The 14,725-nt window shown below is 34.0% G+C and overlaps 1 pseudogene; it reads right to left on the bottom strand.

The window, feature by feature from the left end:
* Positions 1-300: 300 nt before the first annotated feature.
* Positions 301-4,900, bottom strand: LOC110692878 (annotated as a pseudogene).
* Positions 4,901-14,725: the final 9,825 nt, after the last annotated feature.

The raw sequence follows: 14,725 nt of genomic DNA on the forward strand, positions 1-14,725 counted from the left end.
TTATACTTTGCTAATAAATTAATAATAGTGCCATGGAATTATACCAATACAAAAGCAAATTTCAAATTAACACAGAATATTAGGTGAATAACAAACCATTGGGAGGAAAAACGTACCTTTTTTTTCCGATCAAATTGGCAAGATTATCAAGGTACAATCATGATCTTTAATATAATGTTCGGGTGGAGCCGTGGTGCTGATAACGTGTTGTGAAATAGGGAGAAACATGAGAGATTGAGAGAGAATTAATGTGTATATCTTTATTCCATATGATGGGGTATATATACATACAATATAATTAGGGTTTGCTTGGATAACAATAAACCCTAAATCTAGAACATTCCGAATGATACAAGAAGGATAATGGGCATCCACCCAAGATTTCATAACAATATACATTTATATCTTCACTAGATACGCTGGTTTTGCAGATATAAATTCATAATTTACTTATTTTCAGACATATCACCAGTTGTAAATCATTGTTAGATGCCCTCTGCCCACTTCTTAACATGCATGCTTGCCTTCTGAGCCTGCATTAAATTGCATTAACAGTCTAAATCAATCTTCTAATATTGCAAGAATTTTGAACTTTCCTAGGAACAGAAGTGTTGCGATTACAAAAATAAAACATGTAGAAGTACCTCTTTTTCCCAATCACATCTAATTGTGATGATAGCTAATATTAGTGTTTGAATTGCAGTTCCTCCAATCATTCCAGCCCATATACCCTATTTAAAAAAAAAAAAAAAAAAAAAAAAAAAAAAAAAAAAAAAAATCGTAATAAGACCAATTGATGTGGTAGAAATGAAACATAACAAACAATGGTCAATTACAACAAATATAATAATAACGTGATACATATGGTGATATATCCGTACCATAATTCCTAGTTCAAATTTCCACCCCATAAAAACTCCAAGAGGTAGACCAAGTAGATAATAGCATCCGATATTAATGTAAGCCCCTATGCTTTGCCATCCCGATCCCACTGCAACACCTACAAGTAAAAGCCTCGAAAGTAAAACATACTCAATATTATTTGTATTTTAGAAAGTCCGGATAAAATTGTCACACTCAGTAACATATTGAGTATTACCCTTAATAGTACGTGTATGAATATGCCTATATGTGTTTATAGGCTTATAGGCGGCCGAAGTTAGTAATAACTAAATAAATATTTTAAACAAGCCCAAATAATAGTTTGTTTAATGTGTGTCCGTGATTCCATGGACATACAATAATTTGTGAGTTGTAACCTTAATAATGGATTAATTGGTAGAGAGGTTACCGGAGAGCACGGGCTGGACACTGTTGAAGAGGATGGTAGTGGCCAAGAGGATGGAGAGTTTCTTAACCTCCTCAACAACGGGTTGGCTAGTTGAGAAAATATAAGCCAACTTGTCATGAAAAATTAAAACAAGCAGGCAAAAGAAAAGCCCAATTGCCAAGGACGTTGTTACTGCGACTATTGTTGCAAATTTAGCTCCTTTTCCATTCCTTGCTCCTAGCTCATTTGCTACCCTAACTCTGTCCATTTTTACCATACCATCATCAACATGTTTCATAACAATAATTCAAAAATGGATTTTTTTTTTTTTTTTTTTTTGAAACCAAAAATGTTTTTATTTATGTATGAATCATTGATAAAAAATAAAGAAAGTAAAATACGCATTTAGTATAAAAATATAAGGAAAATTTGGAAAATACCACCAACAATTGTACTCATTTTAGTAATTACTACTAAGAGTTTTTATTTATTTATTTTATTTATTTTTTATTTTTAATTACCATCAACATTTCTTCAAAACATAAAAACTCCCACATCTTTTCCCAAACCCTCCTATTATATGACGTCGCCCTTTTCAATTTTCCTCCATTTCTCCCTCTCTTCTCTCGATTCTCAGTCTTCTCTTCTTCTTCTCTTCTTAAATCCTCATTACTATGCTCACCCACCAAAATTATTCCCCCAAACGGATAGATTCTTCCTTGTTTTCACAAAAAAAAATTAGGTAAATGGTAAAAAAAAACATAAATTGCAACCTTAATTTTGTTCCTAATTAGCAGTAATTCACAAAATAAGAATCAATTTTTGCAACAAAACTATCACCACAATCAAATCCCCAAATTGATTTCATATATAAACCCTAATTTCAATTCAAAAACCCCCAAATTGATTTTGAAAACCCTAATTTTAATTCAAATACCCCCAAATTGACTTCATAGACCCTAATTTTAATTCAAAAACCCCCCAAATTGACTTCATAAACCCTAATTTTAATTAAAAAAAACCCCCCAAATTGACTTCATAAACCCTAATTTTAATTCAAAAACCCCCCAAATTGATTTTGCCCATGATGTTGCATTGTCGCTTGGGTTGGACAAGATATAAGTGAATTAAACCCTAAATTGGCTTAGGAGAATTTGACATAAAGGAAGTGAGAGGGAAGTAGAAGGAAGAAAAGGAGAGAGTATCGTGAGAAGAGAGAGGAAAAGGAGGGAAATTGAGGGGGGTAGTTAGTGGGGGCCCACAGTGACGTCATTTGGGAAAAGAGGTGGGAGTTTTTTATGTTTAGAAAAAATGTTGGTGTTTTTTTTTTTAAAAGAAAAAAAAAAAACTTAGTAGTAATTACTAAAATGAGTACAATAGTTGGTGGTATTTTTCAAAATTTCAAAAATATAAAGTACACTTTTAGTTTGTCTAATTTTGAATACATTTTTAATTTAAGTCAGGTCAAATTTATTAGATTTAGAAATATCAAGAGATAGCACATGAACTTACCCAGTGCCAGCAAAGAATGCGAAAGGAATCATCATCTCCCATCCGTTGATGCTCAAGCTGGTGCAATTGTACAACCATTGTATTAAATATAATAAAACCTTATGTTTTTTGTTTGTTTGTTTGTTAATATCTTATTACTTTAGGAAAACTCAATATATGGAGCATTGAGCTTTATACACATTTAATAAAATGTTTGACTAATTAAAAGACAAGCCTTGACATATAATACGACTATATGAGTACTAGAATCATACCATATGGTTAAAGCATCGAGGGCTATCTCTGCATTCTTCAGATTTCCAGTTATCAATATCAATATTCTGTAGTACCAGTTCTCCAAGCTGTTCACAGTCACAAACACGTTACATTATTAGTCCTAATATAGTTTCAACATAGGGAAGGAAAATATGCGGCTAGTAACTTAGATATTATAACGTTATAAGAAAGCATATGCGGCTAGTAACTTTACATTATTAGTCCTAATAGTATTATGAACCTATAAGAAATGTGGCTAGTACCTTTACATACACGTTACATTATTAGCGTAACATTTATAATACTACATGTAAACTAAATTAGGTGAACGCCTGAACGGTATAAAAAGTCAAAATGAAACGATTGGATATCAAAACAAATAATAATACCGGAGTAGGTGACTATAAATTTTTTAACAAAGATAATTACCTAATCATGACTCCAGAAGCAGAGGAAAGCTTAACAAATTCCCAAAGACCAGAAAAAGCCTCAATTGAAAAACCAGCCCAAGTAAGGGGACACCCACCCAAAGCAGTGTAACCAAACAGCCCAATAACCAAAACCCACCATCCTAAATTCTGGCTCATGGCAATACCAATTACACCACACTTGAGCACGGATACAAACAACCAGGAAGTGAATATTTGCACCACAAGTGCAACCACTGAGACCCACGCCACGACACCGGCTTTAAGCTGGCACTGAAGGAATCTTTGTAGTGGAAACTGAAAAGCATAGCTGAAGTGAAGTGGCAACTACCATCGGGTCACCTCCCCGGCTAACTCGGCCACGTTGTCTGGTTGGCCTAATAGTTTCAACATAGGGGAGGAAAATATGTACCACGGTAATAGAAGAATGCAACATATGAATAATACTATCCATGACCTTTGCATGTATATTCCTAACATATGGTATTTTTTTGCTCCATATGCTTGCCCACAAAGCGTCTCCAATGCACTTGCCATTCCCAACTATTTAATACGAAGTAATAATCATAAAAAAAAGAAAATAAATAAAAAAAAAAATCATTTGTGTTATTAGTAATATGCTACATTTATTTAGTTAAGTGTCTTATATGTATTTTTACACTCGTATATCAGTATATATGCATCATGAAAAAAAAAATAAAAAAATAAATCTCTTTAAACATCATGCATTTATTATAACATTTGTGTTAGTAATATGTTACATTTTCAAAGCTTAATAAAGAAAAAATTATAACATTATTACATATGTACTCCGTATATCATTACAAACTTACAGTACACTTAGCTTGTATGTGGAATCATGCAATAAAAAAAAACAAACCTACTCTTTAAACATAAATTGAAGAAAAATCATGAAAAAAATTTAGGGTACAGTAAAGCAAATAGTATAACAAATACTACGTGGTACTTATCAACTTTATTTTTTTACCATCATTTTCAAATCGAATAGGATAACGTTACATACATGCTACACATATATAGTACGTTAAAGTTTGTATTTTGATTACCATGAGACCATAGTCGAAGCCAACAATAACATTGCAAGCTATGGAGACAGCAGCAAGCTCAAGGTCACCAAGGTGGCCGGCGAAAGCTTGGCCAGCAACCAGCATAGTGTAGGCAGAGATACGAGCGATGATAGAAGGACCAACGACGTGCCACAACTTCGTGGATTCAACCCATACTCTTTTAACAAGAGTTGTGTGTTCAACATAATCATCTTCTTGATTTCCACCTTGATAAATCGGTGTAGGATGATGCTGCAATAACTGCTTAGATGATTGAAGTGCTTCATTATCTGAATGATTGTAGTTTTTTAGAAAGGGAATCTTTTGTTCATCCATTTTAATTTCTTAGAGTTATTGTTATTAGGCATAACTATAATTTTACGACTATATATTCCAAATTCTAATTTCGATCCTTAAAAAATAGAAAGTGGATAGGTTATGGTGGATTGGTGGAAGGCTGGAAGCTAAGTTAATTAGTTAATGACTAAAGAGATAACAAATGACAATAAATCGGTGACAATGAAAAAAGTACGGGGTATAAACTACGTACTACTCATTTGTTTCTTAATGTTCTTTATTGTTAATAGTCTTAATACAAATAATACTTGCACAAAAATAAAGAAAAAAGGCAAACAAGTAAAAAAATACGTCCTTTTGAATAGATTAAAAAGGATAAAAAATATAAATTGCCAAAAATGAAATAAAGTGGAAGGTAAAATAAAAGAAATGCTTATGAGAAAAGTGTAAGGAATAAAAAGAGACAATATACTAGCTACAAATTAAGTACGATGCATATGAAGTATTCACCGTTACCCTAATTCCGTCTTTGGGTTCAAAGCTTATCAGCTTTGTCCATGAATATCCTATGATATGCGGAGTATAAGAAAAAGCATAGTCATTTGAACGTTATCTTGCTTCTTGATTGTTAGATTCAATAATTCGATTGATTGAACACATGTTTTAAATTATCAACTTTTAACTTTTTATTACTATGCAATGAAAGATATTGATGGCTAACATGAATTTTTTAATGTCCACAAAAAAGATAGACAGTGTGAACAATTGAGAATTGATGAAACTCAGGGAGTACTTTCATTGTAATCATCGTATAGTGGATTGTTCAAACTTCAAAGTCCACTTTTACATAGAAGAAACGGCGCCCCGTGGGGTGTCATTCATGTTACACGTGCAAAATTATGGTCTTCCTAGCTAATGTAATCATCAGTTTTGTCATGGATTAGTTAATATTATATTATTAGTCCTTTTTTCGTCTTTTTTAAGTTCACAGTTCTTTTAAATCTCGTCTATTTGCTCTTGCCTTTTTGCTTTTGAATTTGGTGGTTAGATTTGATATGCCTTTTTCATTCCATTTGAGGTCTTGTTATTGCTGTCATCTTACTTTATACTTCGTATTTTTTTTTTTTTTAAATCTAGTAGTAGTTTGATTAGACGGATAATTTAAACGTTTCCCATTGAACAAACTAATATTATGTTTTTTTTTTTTTTTTTTCACCTTAATTGCCGAATCAAAATTATTATTTGCCGAACTTTAATTATTTTTATTGATTCATATTTATTCTTTAAAGTTACTTATATTTTCTTTTTATTAAACTAAAATTATTTTTATTAAATATTGCAAATTTTGTTTTAAGGTGAAAACAACGAGGCCTAAGACCATGCTCTCTTCACCTTATTTTTACTGAACTACAATTATTTTTACTAAATTGAAATAATTTTTTTCTGAAATTAAACTATTTTTGTTGAAATTGATTATTTTAACCAATAAAAAATTATTATTGATACACAATTATTTCCTCTGTACTCCGTATCTAATTAGTAATTCACTAGGTCAATAGGTTGTGCACAAAATTTATGCAGAGTATGTACTATTAATGTGTAAGCCGGAGGTTGAAAATTAAATTTGTTGATAAAAGAGGAGTATAACAAGTGGGGTTAGTGGGAGGAAAGGTAAATAATAAATTATAAAGAGATAACCCTGATTGTTTCGGGGTTTTCTGATGTCCTGCGGGAGAGTTACAATTCCGAGACTGGAACCGGACGCCTGTACCTGCAAAACAAACGGATGCTCCGGATGGTTGGAGATCCGCCTCCAACGGTCAAGTTAGTACTTGATTAAGGAGTAATTAATGCGGAAATTAAAGTGATTGGGTCTCTCTAGGTGAGAGTGTTTAATGTGTGTAATCTGCGTTTTTTTTTGCGTCCTCTCCCTTAATGAGGATTAAGGGAGGTATTTATAACCTCGGGAAACGTGTCAATCTAGGTTTAGGTTAACCTTGGGCTGATTGGGCTTCCCTCGGAAGTTGGGCCTAGGTGACCGGCTTCTCCATTAGGCATGGAGTATGCCACGTGTCATGACATAATAAGTCCATGGTGGACGAATAAGCGTGTGCCATATGGCAAGCCCTGAGAGGTCCAACTGGGGGACACTTGGCAGGACCTGATTGGCCCACATGGCACATTCCGATTAGTGGGAGCAAAATCCCCTAACCACTGATCACTATGAAGAAGTGATGCATATATTCAAATATGACCATTTTAAGTAAGTAATGCACATACTTAGCTTATTCAGATACATAATATATTTAATTTGTTCTTTAAAGTTACTGAATTTTACTGATTAAAATTTATATTTACTTAACTAAACTTAATTTATTTTTACAACACTAATATTATTTTTACTAAACTTATTATGTTTATTGAATTATTTGAATATGGTGAAAAGAACAAGACTTCAATCCTCTACGAAATTGACTCATCGGTTCTCTAAGGTCGTATTTTGTAAAACAAAGCAGAAAAAAAAACTAAAAAGATCATTAAGTGGTTGAAAAAAAAAACAATTGTAATATATATATATATATATATATATATATATATATATATATATATATCATGAACGTACAAATAAATCCAACGGTTCACATGTTTACATGAACAAATGCACATCTAGTACAATTATTATGCACATTTAATTCAAATATTATGCACATTTATATTGAAAAAATTATGCATATTTATTTTTCACTTTGATTTCCCCATTGTTTATCGTTGACGAACAACTGTCTTTCTCTATCTTCTCCATTAAAACGTATATATAAAGTTACAAATTTAGAGATGATCGATAAACTAATTGTGGCCTAAAAGACTTGCAACCCCAATCAGAAGGATTAACCGAACAAAATTTAGATTATAAAATAGAATCGTTTGGAAAATATTTAACAATATGCACATTTAGTACAGAAGTTTTGCACATTTAATAACTTTATAAATATGCACATATCATCACAAATATATGCACAATCTTTACAAGAATAATGCATTTTTAATTAAATAATTATGCATATGAGATAAGTTGGTTCATTGACAGAAAACACACTAATTTGAGTTAGTTAATCAAACGCTTGTTCATAGATTCGACTTATTTCAAACTCCCAAATCAATTTTGATCTAAAATCAATATCAATAATTTAATACTAAAACAGACACCGGGAGTGACATGTGTCACATCCTGGTACTGTTTTTTCCCTCCAAAACTTCCTCTCCCCTTTTAGCAAAAAATATTTTATTTTTGGAATATTTTTATAATAAAACTATAATAATATTATTCCAAACTTATATATTATCTCTATATAAAATGTATTCCTTTTTATTGTGTTTAAAAATTTTCCATGCACATTTACCTAAAATAATTTTCCAACTCTTTTTTAATTATCTTTTAAACGAGTATTGTTGAGTTTTACCGAAAAAGTAATAATAAAATTGATTCATATCGAAGTAATTGATATTAAAGAAATTACTGTAAAACATCACTTTAATTTTTTTTTTAAATTCCTTTTTACTTTGTTTATTAGACTAATGGAGTATTAGATATGAACCATAAAATAAATGTTGTGTTCGGCAACTATATTATATGTCTAATTCGAAAATGTAAAATATCAATCAATTTTTTGTTATTACATTATTAAAAAAAGTTAATATCTTAGTAAATACAAAAAAGTTATTATCTTTTGCTGAAACACTTTATTGAGATAATAATTTTATTACATTCACATTCATAAATAAGCTGCATTTTAAAAAACACGTCCGACATAGTGACATATTCTTGTGGGTTTTTATTTATTTATTTATTTATTTATTTTTAGGATGAATAGCTATCATCGACAAATAAAATTTTAAGGCAATTAATAAACAATGATCAAACTAGAATTATTGGATAGCTTTCAAACACATTTTTATTGAGACGATATCATTAAGAATGAATATACTACTAATAATATAGGTTAGTGTTGCCTAATTATTAATTGTGATTGCCTTTAATGATCTAAGTAGTATTTATTTCCATTGAAATTATTTTATTGGATATAAAGATGATATATTATTTAATTTGTAATTTATATATTTACATGTATGTGGTGCCAATAGTTTTACTGTAAATTTTAGTTTGTTGTTTGATTAATGTTTTGATGTTAATTAGAAGGAATTTATAAATAAGTCTTTAGTCATATAGTCACTAGATTGTATAGTTTTATTGGGAATAATATGCATTATTAATGTAATATGATGTATACTACTTTTAAATATTTTCAACCCAACTAATCAACAATAAATTTTTTTCTTTCTCAATTGTAGTTTTAATGAATTTTGCCTTATTATTTTATTTTTCTATATGCATTGCATTTGTTTATTCCATATGAGTTGCCTCATTTTTATATTATATCAAAATTCATTATGGGAAAAAGATTATTACTACCGTGTATCGCACGGGCACTAATCTAGTTAAAATAAAATTGATGATTGATTTGATTTTGGTACTTGTGATTGAATTTACCTACTTGAATTTTCCTTCTGGACGGGAGTAGAGAGAGAGAGAGAGAGAGAGAGAGAGAGAGAGAAGGTGGGGAAAAGACTAGGGAGGCAGGATGGAGGAGAGAGAGGTTGGATCTTCATTTGATTAGAGAGAAAAAAAATGGGGAAGTTTGATGAATATGGAGGAAAGAGAAGGGGAGGTAAACGGGAAAAAGAAGGGAATTGGAGAAAATAAGTTTTTCATATTATTTATAATTTTGCCATTAATGAAGCTTGTGATTAGAGCCATTAGATCATTTTATTTGAACGTTTGAGATTCCTTCTCATTCTGCTTATTATAAGACCCTTCTCATTTGAAATATATATATATACACACACGGGGTGGTTCCGCTGTAAACAAGGCTTATGCTGAAAACAACAAATCTCAATTATTCATTATTAGCACAAAAGATCATACGGTTTAAAAGCCCTAAGATCATTCCAACCTTACATATAATCAATTCAACCATTTTAAAGGTCACTACATGTTAAACTAAGGTAACTTTATCTAAATTGACGACATTTACATAGAGTTACTATATATAAAAATAACTTAACTATATCAATTTTGACGATATTTACACAAAGGTCATTATATACAAAAATAAGGTAATTATATCAATTTTTACAACATTAACATAAAGGTCACTATGTACAGAAGTAAGGTAATTATATCGACTAAGTTTTTGACACAATTTACATAAAGGTCACTATATACAAAAATAAAGTTCACTATATATAAAAATAAGGTAACTACATCAATTTTGACAACATTTACATAACGATTGATGTATACAAAAATAAGGTGACTGAAATTTACAACATTTCCATGATACTAAGGTCATTATATACGAAAATAAGGTAAAAATATCAATTTAACATTTACACAAAGGTCAGGTTAATATATTAATTTTGACTACATTTTAAAAAGATCATTACATGTAAGCCTATGTGGGATTTGAACCCACATCATGTGCACAATGCAAGTACACAATGCTCGATCAATTGAGCTAATAGACTTTCGGCACACAAAAACAATATACTCCATAGCTATTAACTCATATTATTGCACAAAATCAGGGGTCACTTTACATATTAATAAAAAGATAACTAGTAAAAAAAGAGTGACTAAACCACTGATGTTTCCTCGTAAATTAAAACTACGGAGTAGAAAGCAAAGTAAAGGTTACTGCATAAAACGGAACTGCAGTATTAAAGCCAGCATTGAAGGACAGAGTAGAGCCTCGGAGGGACTCAGTTGCTGCAGGAGCCAAAAAATCAGTTTCCATCAATTATTGCCAAAGTATTGGCCAGTTCTTCACTGTCAGCACATTGAATATAACACACAATATATACACAAACCTTCTCCCAAAAAAATATACAACATTTATTAGTCCGATTGACATCTACAATCCCACGATTAAAATAAAAGAGAAGATGAGAAACTAGAAATCAAACTTTCATTCGGACCAAATTATTCACAAATCGATGAATTTGATGACTACATCACTTGACTTGGTTGACTGCTAGTCTCATCACACTAATAAAATATAGTTCAATTTTTCAGAAAAAACGACTCACAAAATTCGAAACCAAAAGAAAATCAAGTAAGTCATCGATTAAAAAATAAGGGATTTGTTAAACATCGCCCACAAAATTAATATGATTTGACAGTTTTGCCCCTGTGTCAATTTTCTCTGAAAACGAAAATTTCACTCACCGAAAAATGTGGAGTCGTACGGGGACGGCGGGGAGGCCGGAGATCCGGGGGACGACGAATGTCATCGGAAAAGATGGCTGGCGTCCGGAGGAGCCGCCACCACCGTGGCACCGGCGCCTGGCCGGGACGCCGCCACCATGGCGGTGGCGCCTAGCCAGGACGCCTGTACCATGGTTGAGGCTTCCAGGCCAGGCGCCATAACCATGGTATTGGCGTCCCGGCTAAGCGCCACCACCATGGTGGCGGCGTCCCGGCCAGGCGCCGGTTCCAGGGTGGTGGTCCGGCCATTTTTTTTATTTATTTATTTTTTTTTTTTTTACCTTTAACTTGCTTAAAATTCAAAATAAAAAATTTTCTTAGTTACCAAAAAAAAAAAACAAAATATTAAAAAAAACAAGAAATATTTTTTTCTCAATTTCCAACAAAAAAAAAACACAATATCACACAAAACAACCACGGCAAGATGTCCTCGTGCATTACTTTTGATGGAGCTCCATTAATATATATAACTATATTTAAATTTGTGAAACTGATATGGGATATTGCTATTGATTTGTTTCAGCTAAGTTGTCGTATTTTGAATATGTCTAATATTGTTTTGTTTCGGCTAATTTGTCTTATTTGAATAAATCACTTTTAGTAAAATTCATATGTTCCATGATTATGTAAAAGGTTCAAGAAGAGTATGACCGTTCGTGGATCCGCGCAACTTACCCATGCAACATATAGAATGCAGTAAGCAATACAGTATAAAAGATTAATGTTCTCATTAAAAGAGCAACGTACAAATAAGATTACAAATAAAGAATGTAAACATGAAAAACTAAAATGCAGCTAGGGTGTTCCATTCGTGGATCCGGTCATGATATAGCGCATCTCAACCCTCTACGCTCGCTGTGCGAATGTTGTACCACCGAGGTATAATCGGTGGCACTGGAAAATCGAATGACATGTCTAGTCGGATGAAATGTCTGTATGACGACCCAAGAAACGCAATAGCTAGCTCTCTGACCGGTGTGGTGACAGTCTCACGCGACCGCCAAGGGAGAACCGTGGTACAAGGATAATAAGCTTGACTATGCACTCCCAGGCCGAAACGCATGACTGCGCGTTTGTAAATGTTTGCAACGGCAAACAGATCTAGGGGCGCGTCAAAATAATGATTTTGGCCGCAAGGTCCACCTCCCCACCGGATACGCCGCAGAGCGCCATCCAAGTCATCCTGGTACACATGACGATAAACATTTCGGTTAGAGGCAATTTCGTTGTACATCAACTGACGCACCAAACCGTAGTTGTCTTCGCCCATTTGAAAAACATCAGCCACGACCCGGAATCCGCAGTTACCATCTCCGACTACATCATTCCACCCTTCCAAGTACGGCATGATGATCGCAGGTATCCTTTCCTTGTACGGAAACTGATCTACATCGTTTCTTCCTATTCACCATATAATTATAGACAGTTAAGAAGGCAGGAGTAACACTTTAAAACTATGTGCAATGTAAACAACCAAAACGTACCAGTTCTCAGGGGCATATTCACAGACGATGAAAATTGACTACGACTAGATGACGATGTCCGACCACGAGCACGACCACGACCAAGACCACGGATATACTCAAACGTACTCCTGTTCCGCCGTTGTCGACCTCGAGGACGGTCAACTCCTTCGGGTTCCTCATAATCTAAGGTAGACGTGTGGAACATGTCATGAAGTACATGAGTAGCGTCACGAATAATAGAAGGATGGCTAGAGGACACTCAGTCGTACATCGAACGAAACTGCTCCAACTCCTCCTGTTCACAGTCGGCCGTTTGAGTGTCTGCATGCTCACCAATAACAAGCGTCCTCCAGAATGAATGGACCTGATCAACATGTAACGACGCCCTTTCTTCTGTAATAACGCGGTGAATGGTGCATGCGCAAGGTAATCCATGAGTTACTGAAATAGCACACCCACACCGAGCATACACTTCGTCAGCCAAGTCCCTCATCCTGTTTAGCTCAGTGAGAATCAACCCCAAGCAGTAGTGCGACACACGACCATGGAGAATCTTAAATATAAAATCTTAAATAATAACTTGGAGCCGTCTCATCCTTGATGATTGCATGACCAATCAGAAAGTTCTGGTTCGTTGGAGTCATCCCCATGATCTCAACCAGTGGGAACTTGTACTTGTTTGTCTTGTACGTTGAGTCGATCAAAATCACAAATGGCCAAGACTTGATCATATCAGCACAATCAGGATGCACAAGGAAAAGATGAGTCACCTCCGCTGTATCTTCATCAGAATCAAACCAGAACAGGTAACCACGTGATTGTGCCTGGTGTAGCAGCTGCTGTATAGGGTTCCTTCCCTCTGACCGTTCAAACCTGAGTTGCTGTCTGACGTTGTAGATGTTTCTTCGGTTTGGATGGTCTTCTGGAAATTTCTCTAATACAGATGCTAATATTTTAGCAGGCTTGACTTGAGCATCACTCATTTCTTTCACAACTAGTTTCGCAGCAGGACTTAAGCCGCTCAGCTGTCGATGACCCTCTTCATATACTATCATCTCATGGTTGTGATACCCCCATTTAGAGTAACCAATCACTTCCCAACCGTCACGACTCCGTAGTTGTCGAACCTTTACTCTGAACTCACACCCACAACCTTTCCGCTTTGTATCAAACCGAGTGGCTGTACGAAAATCTCTTTCTTCTCTTTTGCGATAACGGTCACATCTCAAAATGCGATCCATTCTACCATCCCGTTGAGATTTATGAGTTACTACTACCAAGCAAAATCCAGCTGCAATTGCAACCTGTTTTGCCCAATCAATCGCCTGTTGAGCTTCTTCGAATGGACCATCATGTCCAAATATCCCACTGTAATCATTTCCGTCTCCACCATATTCCTGCATCAATTATATATTACAATAAATACATTTAACGGATAATACATTTAATTTCTATATTTACACAGAATTAACACAAAAAAAAGCATAATTATATATAATCAAACTTAATTTTTATAAAAACCCAATTCGAATTTTCAAACTAAATTTAAAAATATACCATTTCGAATTTTCAAACTTAATTTTAAAAAAACTATTTCGAATTTTCAAAATTAATTTAAAAAAAAACCCATTTCGAATTTTTTTAAAAAATCATTTTCGATTTTTTTTTTTCAAAAAAAAAATAAATAAAAAACAACAAAATCAAAAAAGAAAAAAAAAATAATTTATAAGGGTGGCGTCTGCCAGGGCTGCCACAGCCACTGGACTGGCGCCTGGCAGGGCCGCCTCAGCCAGTAGAGTGGCGCCTGGCCAGGACGCCAGTCTGATGGTCTGGGCGTCTGGGCTGGACGCCACTCTGGTGGTTCTGGCGTCTGGCTTGGACGTCCAGGCTACGGTTTGGGCGTCCATCCTAGGCGCCGGAGCCACTCCGACGGTAAACCGTGAATTTTAACGGTGACTTACCTCGTTTTCCGTCGACGACGACGTACCTCCGGCGTCCCCCGCATCTCCGGCCTGCCCTCCGGTCTCCCCCGGCGAGCCAGTACGGCTCCACATTTTTTAAACCGAGATTATTTCAATTTTAGAAAATGGGCATAATGGTCACAC

Source organism: Chenopodium quinoa, unplaced genomic scaffold, assembly GCF_001683475.1.
Source record: "Chenopodium quinoa cultivar QQ74 unplaced genomic scaffold, ASM168347v1, whole genome shotgun sequence".
NCBI lineage: Eukaryota > Viridiplantae > Streptophyta > Magnoliopsida > Caryophyllales > Amaranthaceae > Chenopodium > Chenopodium quinoa.